Genomic DNA, 9,586 nt, shown 5'->3' with positions numbered 1-9,586 from the left:
CACATATGGTCGTGGTCCTGACCCAACTTCCCTTGTAAGCGGTATTACGAAAGTTAGACTATTTTGAAAGGGGGTGCAGTGGAGAACTATACTAGGGGCTTTTGACATCAAGTACCAACTGAGGACCATCGATTAAAGGCCAAGTCCTGGCTGACCTCATCACCGTGTTCTCAGAGGACCAAACCAAGGAAAGGGTACAAAGCCAGGAAGCTATTGGAGTTTTTACCACTGAAATTTCCCTTCCATGGACTGTGTACACTGATGCGGCTACCAACCAGAGGGACTCGAGAGTTGGAGTTGTCATCATCTCCCCGAACAAGATAGTTCTAGAAAAATCCTTGAGGCTGTCATGCTCAGCCACTAACAACGAGGCCGAGTATGAGGCATTATGGTCAGGATTGGAGGCAGTAAAATGCTTGGTAGGAAACAGCATAGAGGTCTTCAATGACTCCCAACTGATAGTAGGGCAAGTATTGGGAGAATACGAGTCCAAGGATGCGAGGATGCAAGCCTATTTGAGCAAGATAAAGCAACTCCAGGCACACTTTCAGGAGTTTACCTTGAAGTAAGTACCACGGTGCAGAAATTCCCACGCTGATTCACTAGCTACACTGGCAATGATATCCGATGGTGCTCTACCACAGTTAATCATAGTGGAAGAATTAGACAGGCCAAGGTGAAAGGACTAGAGCCCAACCATGGTAAAGTCTGTCCGAGTTGGACCTAGCTGGATGGACCCCATAGTCGTGTTTCTAAGGAGTAGAGACCTACCAAAGGATAAGGCAAAGGCCATGAAGACCCAGAGGTGCGCCTCGTAGTACTAGCTATCTCAAGAGCAAAAATTGTATCGACGATCTTTTTCTGGGCCATACCTGTTATGTGTACACCCAGAAGCAATGGAGTCGTTGTTGGAAGAGCTACACTAAGGGATTTGTGGGAGCCACACAGGGGGAAGATCCTTGGCTCACAGAGCCCTTACCTAGGGGTATTAGTGGCCCAGTATGCAGAAGTCCACTTGGGATTACGCGAGGAAATGTGATCAATGCCAGAGGTACGCTCCGAATATCCACTAACCCGGAGGGGTTCTAAACCCACTATCTAGCCCGTTGCCTTTCGCTCAGTGGGGTCTAGACATCGTGGGCCCATTCCCTCAGGCTACTACAAACCGAAGATGGTTGCTCATTGGGATAGATTATTTCACGAAATGGGTAAAAGCCGAGCTGTTGGCTAATATCCGAGACCAAGACATGAAGAAATTCATGTGGAGGAAAATTGTCACGTGATTCGGCGTACCTTACGCCCTTATATGTAACAACGGAACACAGTTCGATAGCAAGGCTTTCAGGAGATATTGTAGTGAACTTGGAATTAGGAACAACTACTCTACTCGACATACCCACAAGGAAATGAGCAGGCCAAGGTCACCAACAATGTGATCCTTGATGGGCTAAAGAAAAGACTGGACGAGGAAAAAGGGAAATAGATAGACGAGTTGCCCCATGTGCTATGGTCATACAAAACTACCCCGAGAAGATCAACCGGGGAAACACCATTCTCCATGACGTATGGAGTGGAGGCAATTATACCTGTGGAAACAGAATTCCCAATGATGAGAACTGATCAGTTTGAAGAGCATAACAATGATGGTCAGCTATGTGCAAGTCTGGAAGGGCTGAGGAGAAAAGAGAGATGGCAACGATAAGAAGGTGAAGTCACGGCCACTCGTGCCAGGGGACCTTGTCCTCAGGAAAGTGGTCGAAAATACGAAAAACGCATCCTAGGGCAAATTGGGGCCAAATTAGGAAGGCTCTTATCGCGTTACCTCAATAGCAGGCATAGGTGCATTTAGACTAGAGGATCAGGATGGAAACCCTGGAATGTAAGTAACTTGAAAAAATATTACTATTAATGCAAGTATGTCTCATTTGTTATTCCTGTGTTATTGCATCTAAAGGTTAAACAGAACATCGGCCATGCCCAGTCCCTCGGACCCATGCCTTTGGTAAATTAACACCTTAATAAATTCTCTAACGGTTAAACAGAATCTCGGCCATGCCCAGTCCCTCTGTCCCATGCCTGGTCCCTTGGACCCATGCCTAGGGTAAATTAATGCCTCAATGAATTCTCTAAAGGTTAAACAGAACCTCGGCCGTGCCTGGTCCCTTGGACCCATTCCTTGGGTAAATTAACACCTCAATGAATTCTCTAAAGGTTAAACAGAACCTCAGCCATCCCTGGTCCCTCAAACCCATGCCTTGGGTAAATTAACGCCCCAACATATCTCTAAGGGTTAAACAGAGTCTCGACCATGCCTGGTCCCTCGAACCTATGCCTTGGGAAATTTAAACCCATGCCTTGGGTAAATTAACACCTCAATAAATTCTCTAAAGGTTAAACAGAACCTCGGTCATGCCTGGTCCCTCGGACCCATGCCTTATGTAAATTAACGCTTCAATAAATTCTCTAAAAGTTAAACAGAACCTCGGCCATGCCTGGTCCCTCGGACCCATGACTTGGGTAAATTAACGCCTCAATGAATTTTCTAAAGGTTAAATAGAACCTCAGGTTAAACAGAACCTTAACCATGCCTGGTCCCTCAGACTTATGCCTTGGGTAAATTAACGCCCCAACATATCTCTAAGGGTTAAACATAACCTCGACCATGCCTAGTCCCCCGGACCCATGCCTTGGGAAAATTAACACCTCAATAAATTCTCTAAGGGTTAAATAGAATCTTGGTCATGCTTAGTCCCTCGGACCCATGCCCTGGGTAAATTAACGTCTCAATAAATTCTCTAAGGTTAAACAGAACCTCGGCCTTGCCTGGTCCCTTGGATCCATGCCTTGGGTAAATTAACGTCTCAATAAATTCTCTAAAGGTTAAACAAAACCTTAGCCATGCCTGGTCCCATGAACCCATGCCCTGGGTAAATTAACGCCTCAATAAATTCTCTAAGGGTTAAACAAAACCTCGGCCATACCTGGTCCCTCGCCTTGGGTAAATTAACGCCCCAACATATCTCTAAGGGTTAGACATAACCTCAGCCATGCCTAGTCCCTCAGACCCATGTCTTGGGAAAACTAACACCTTAATGAATTCTCTAAGGGTTAAATAGAACCACATGTCTTGAGTAAAATAACGCCTCGCAATTTCACCAAGGATTGGACTTTGGCATATGCACCATCATGGGAAAACAAGGACTCACCCTGGGCTTTGGTTAAAGGGTTCCGAAGGTACATTCATAAGGTACTCTTAAAATGAGAGACCTCAAACACCCTTTTTCTACTAAGTGTTTCATTTATCTCTAAGGACTTAAACATTCCTATTGATTATACAAATTTTAGTACCAACACATAGCTATTTTTCTCACTATTTACATAGGCTTAATTTACTTGAATTAATAACAATTCATTACTGTTAGCTTTTTGTTAAAGTATGGGTTTTCACCCTTAGATGCATCTTCAATCTAACCTCTTAACAAAAGACAAAACAATTACTACAACCATTAGAGATAAATATTGCAGGGAAAATGAAAGTTCACTTGTCATAAAGCAAAAGTTAATGTCTTTTCATTGATCAAAAGGAAAGATACATCATAAACCATGGCAAACTACCACAACAAAAGAAAGGTACAAAGGGAGAAAAGAAAAATCCTAAAGCTAAGTCTAGGCTAGAAGAGGATCTTCTTTGCTGGCTGGCTGGCTAGGGGACAGGAGGATCAGCAGCCTTGCCCGAGGTGGCCTTCTTCTCTTGGGCTATGGCTTGAGACTTAACCGACTCAAACTCCTTTGTATTAGGAATAACTTCCTTACCTTGGTTAGCCTCTGGGCCCTTGGTTTCTGGCAGAGTTTTAGCTTCTTTGCCTTTGCCCTTATCCTCTTGCCAAGTTCTACCCTGAGCAGCCTCCTTGCCCTTGGCCACCAGCCTTGCCAAGCCCTTTGGAGATCTCAGGGGGGGGAAAGAGGCATGGGTGATTAGAAGCTGCTCCAGCGCAATTGTTGCGAGGGCAACATCTGTTTCAGGGCCCAAGAGTGCTTCAAGAGCTTCTCGGAGGTCTTGTGGGTAGTAAACGTTTTCATCCTTCCACCACTCTAAGGCAGCAGGAACTCTAATCAGGTTGAGTGCATCGGTCCACACCTCGAGGCAGTAATCCTTGCAAACCCCAGCTAACTCATCAGGCAAGCAGGCCTCAGTCTCCTTTACTCTGAGGTCATAGAATTTTTGTCCTGAAGCATCCATAGCCGCCTGAGCAGCCTCTTCAGCTTTCTCAAGCTCTTCCTTCATATCTACAACCTACTGGTTGGCCATGGCCAGCTTTATCTCCACATAGTGGAGCTTCTTACGCTGATCATCAGCCTACGCCTAAGCATTCTTGAGGCTAGCCTCAGCACTCTTCCTCCCCCTGTCCTTAGTAACTAGCTTTGTAGTAAGCTCCTTGTTCTTCTACTCAGTAGTGGCTAAAGACTTGCTGGTCTCTGAGCAAAGATTGTCCGCAAGTCTGGCCTCTTACCGGGCATCTTTCACCCACTCTTTGGCCATGAAAACCTCCTAGAATGCCTATACAAAAATGACAAAGGAATACCCTATCAAATAAGAAAAAGATAACCTAGCATGAAGTTAGTAAGGCGTGTCAAAAGACTTACCAAGGCCAAGTCCCTCTTCAGGGATAGAAACAGATCTTGCTACTTCAAGTTTTTCAGAGCAGCCATATCATTCGACAATAAAAGGGGCTACTCCAAAGCGTTGGCAAGGTAACAGGCGTTCCCTCTCTAGAACTCCCTGATGGCGGAGTTCCATGGTATAGCTCCCCGTCCAGCTCCAACTGAGGGTTCCACGCCAGGTTCAGAGGGTGCACCTCAGCCACATGCTCAGCCTTCTTACTCTTGGTCGAGGAAGCCCTTTGCCTGCCTTTGGCTGTCTTTGACACCTTAAGAGGAACCCCTCATTGTAAGGGACCAACTCCTCCTTCTCGACCACCTCATTGTCCTTCTTCCTCTTCTTCAGATTGGCAAGCGCAAAGGGGGAAGCTGAAGGAGGAGGAAGAGGAGGAAGCTGAAAGCCAAAAGCACCCTTAGACGCCGACCCCTTGGACCTTCCCATAAGGAGTTCACAGAGGCTTAACCCCTTCTTCCTCTCTAATGGTATTTCTTCTTCTTCTTCTTCTTCTTCTTCTTCCAAATTACTAGTTATGCGTGTGATGATGAATCCAGAGGAACGTATGCATGAAGATCTGTCAAGTTCGTCTTCCAAGTATGAGACTTGAATCACAGGCTCTCCCTGCTCCTCCCTCTCTTCCTCAAGTTGAAATTGGTCTATCTCCTCCTCAAGTGACAGGTGCAAGGAAGCTGTTTATTCTCTTAGAATCGCTTCTTCATGGGGAGAACAATGGGAAGGCAGCTCGACCTGCACAGTACCTTCTCGGGCTAGGAATCCAAGCACCGAAATGTCAATCCGAGCTAGCCAAGGATCACCCATTCTGATCGCGTTGCCCACATCCAGAAACTTATCAGGCAGGGGCTTGAAGTCAAGGATAAGATGGACAGCTCTCAGTTGTCTATCCTCACTCATGAACACCTCGGATCTTAACACCCTATTGAGATCTAGAACATTAACAAAGTTGAGATTGGGTGCCACGTATCTTTTATCTGTGAAAAAAGCTGAGAAGAAAAACCATAATTAGAAAGGTGAGACATTAATCAAAGCGAAACAAACCACTAAAAGAAAGAAGAAAAAAGCAAACAACAAAACTAATTCCCGTGTTGAAGAACCTAAACCTAGGGTACCCCACCTGGTGCTCCCTCCTGGGTTGGGCAATGAAGACCCTCATGCCATTCACCCAAGACGACCAAAAAGTCATCTTTCATGCCCTTGTTTGATTTGGGGAGACACGAGATAAGTCTAACTTCGGAAGACCTAGACTTAAAATAATAGCCAAAGTCTGTAAGCAGATGGCACTCATACATCCAAACAACGTCATGCTAGGCGAGGCCCAACTCCATTTGCTCGTTAAGAACGTCTACACTACCTAAGACTCTAAACAAGTTGGGCACGCATTGATGAGGGCAAATCCTATGGGCGATCAGGTAGTCCCTGGTCACTCTACCCATAGGAAGCTTTATTACCCCTTCTATGAAGGCGATCATAGGAATAACAACCTCTCCTCCTTTCTGAGGGTGTGCCACTCACCCAGAGGGCAATACCACAAGGAGACACCCCGGGGAATATGATACAGGGCCCTAAATCCCTCCATACTAGCGGGGGTATCTACTAAGTGAGCAAACCTACCCATCTAAGCAAGCTAAGGTGAGGTGAAGGAACTTTTTTAAAGAAGGAAATAGAAGACAGAAGGCCAAGGAGACTAGCCAAGGAGAAAAGAACCTAAGAATAAGATTGGGATAAACAAGGAACTTACGAAAATAATGACTGGAGTCACTTCAGGAGCTTCTTGAAAGTTTGAAGGTTTGGAAAATATGAGAAATGAATCCCCCAGGCGCCTTATATAGGAGGTAGAGTTGGGCGGGGATTACCCCGCCCAAATTTCAAGGAAAAATACCAGCCACAGAATCTCCATCTCACCGTAGGATGTGGGGGACAAGGTGCCACATGGAGCATTAAATAAGACGTTACGAACTCCGAAGTGCCAGAAGCAGATACAAGGCATGCGAAATGACATTCTCACTTGGGAAATTCAAAGAAGCATGTAGAACTAATTACCCAAAGTCTAAGCCCTATTTTTCTCCTTGAACAAGAGGGAAAAAGTGGAGTTTTGAGGGGCTATTGTGGGATATAGAAATTTAATAAGATAATAATGCCACGTGTCATACCCGAGGTCGAAGAGGCCAATGCAGTTCCAAGGAGACCATACCCTCGGACGGTAAGGCCAGAGAGGCGAGCCATGACCACGTCAATGGCACATTACTAGAGGAGGCCACACTATAAAGGAAAATTTCAGAGAGGGGGTTAGCCCTAATGTGACTGGAAGGATGGTAGCTACCACCATATTTAATGCACCCCACCAAACCCCCTAGCCGCATTTATGTGGAGAAAACCCTTAAACAGTGCTATCTTGGTTGTCACAACTCACAAAAGATTTGGGAGGGCGTTTGATGGGACAAGCACTCGAGTAGTGTCCTACAAAATCAACAAGTGAAAGGCCAAAATCAGCTGAAAGAGGCTATATAATGAAAAAGATCCTCCTAAAAGAAGGGTGCATGGATGATCCCAGAGAGAGAAATACTACAAAAAATCATTCTTGAGACCAAACTAATATAAATATCTATCCTCAGATCTTTGCCGAGGACTAATACTCTTCATTATTCCTTGTCTTTTTCTTCTTCTTCAACTGTGCTAGGTTATTTGATTCAAGTTCCCGCCTCTACAAATTCATTGTATTACGTCAACTCATTTTTGGCACTTACACTATATAATAAAGATATTAATTATTGTTGTTAGGTGAATTTCAATTATTATTACTTAGAATACTCTAATTCATTATTTATTAGTTTTTGTTTTTACTCTTTTCGATTCTTTTATTTAACAATTCAACTCAATTGTGACAACTTACAGATCTTTGTAATTCATTAAAAAGAATTTTGTTGTGTTTTTATGCATTACTTTATTAAGAATTCAATGCAACAATACAATCATTTAAAAAAATGTCTTCATTCTCCACTATCTCACGCCCCACTTTCACTGCCTCGCAGTTACACTTTACAGCTCATTTAATTATCTTTTTTTGAGATTTAATTTAAGATCAATACTTTACCACTTTCTCAAAAAAAAAAAAAAAAAAAAAAAAAAAAAAAAAAAAAAAAGATCAACTCTTTACCGTACTGCTTTGTTTTATTTGACTTTTATTTTCATCTCAATCCCATTACCCGCCGGCAAGCTCTATTTAAGACCATTGTACATAACAAAAAAATGCACACAATAAAACAATTAGAATAAGCACCCAACTTGTTTAGATTGGTTTTCATTATGGCAAAATTGAACGTCGAAGCAATCTCTAAAGAGATAATTAAGCCTTCTTCTCCTACACCTGACCACCTTAACCATTACAAACTCTCCTTTATTGATCAAATATCTCCCCCAGTCTATAATCCTATCGTCCTCTTCTATGCTCCAAATCATACTGACATCGAATTCAACATCGATGACATATCCAACCGCCTTAAGAACTCTCTCTCAAAGCTCTTAACCAAATACTATCCACTATCTTGAAAGAGAACCGTTTCATCCATTGCAACGATGAGGGGATTCCTTACTTTAGAACACAAGTCAAGTGCAAACTCTCTGATGTTATTCAGAATCCAATTCCTGGTGAACTCAACAAGTTAGTCTCTTTTGAACTCGATGCTCTCACTTATATAACCTTTGGTGTCCAGCTTAACGTGTTTAAGTGCGGTGCAATTGGTATTGGAGCATGCATATCGCATAAGATTGCAGATGCTTTATCATTCATCGTGTTCCTCAAGACTTGGGCAACCACTACCTACGGAGATGATGACATAGAGTCACCCGAATTTGATGCAGCTACGCTCTTCCCACCAAAGGATTGGCTGGATATGTCCCTGGTATTGGCATCATAAAGGAGAATATCATAACAAACAGGTATGTGTTTGATGCTTCCATGATAGAAACTCTGATTGCAAAATATGCTAATAGTGAAGGCTTTGAGAACCAGAAACAACCCTCACGTGTTAAAGCCTTATACTCAGTGCATCATGCAGTGAATCTGCGTCCAAGAACCAACCCGCTACAACCACAATCATCTTTCGGAAATCTATTTTCCGCTGCAATAACAATTCCGATATTGAAAAATGGGGAGGAGGGTCATGGCCTCGTGCACCAAGTACGAGAGGGAATAAGTAAAATCGACAAAGATTACATGAAGAAAATCCAAGAAGGAAGCCAACACTTGAGTTTCATAAGGGACCATTCTTCAAAATTCGCCAAAGGATAGATGGTTACTTTTAGTTTTACTAGTTTGTGTAGGTTTCCTCCGTACGAAACTGATTTTGGTTGGGGAAAGCCTATCTGGGTTGGCCCGGCTGCCCTTACTTACAAGAACTTGATTACCTTCATAGATACCCCCATCAGGTGATGGAATTGAAGCATATGTCAGCTTGAAGAAAGAAGAAATGGATAAATTTGAAAGTGAAGAGGAGTTCCTAACCTTTGTTTCTCTACCAGGTATTCAACTGAAGAACTAATGCGTTTTCTAAGGTGTGACTAGACGAGTAAAAGTTAACATTTCCCTTGCTGTTTTATGTCCAATAAACTCAAACCTTTATTTCTCTCTCCAAGTCATATTTGTTAGGACATATATGTTTCATATGTTAAGAACATATGTCATGATTTTATGTAATTGGCTTATCTTTTGACAAAACACACTTTACTTGTATTTTGGTAGATTTAGGATGTTTTAAATATTTCAAGAAACCTTGTTTCAAGATCACGTATTAAAGCTTTCAAATCTGTTCAAGAAAACAAGTTCAGAGTGTAAAATCATTAAAGCTCGACAGCTGGTCGACAGCTGCATCTATCGAGCTTAAGGAAGCTGTTCTTCATTCGGTGTGCTCGACA

At 43.1% G+C, this 9,586-nt stretch overlaps 1 pseudogene; it reads left to right on the top strand.

Annotated features, from left to right (window-relative positions):
• Positions 1 to 7,978: 7,978 nt before the first annotated feature.
• LOC115981096 lies at positions 7,979 to 9,213 on the top strand (annotated as a pseudogene).
• The last annotated feature ends 373 nt before the right edge of the window (positions 9,214 to 9,586 follow it).

This window comes from Quercus lobata, chromosome 3 (assembly GCF_001633185.2).
Source record: "Quercus lobata isolate SW786 chromosome 3, ValleyOak3.0 Primary Assembly, whole genome shotgun sequence".
Lineage (NCBI taxonomy): Eukaryota > Viridiplantae > Streptophyta > Magnoliopsida > Fagales > Fagaceae > Quercus > Quercus lobata.
Note: the sequence above shows the minus strand (reverse complement) of the source record. Positions and strands in the feature narration are given on the sequence as shown.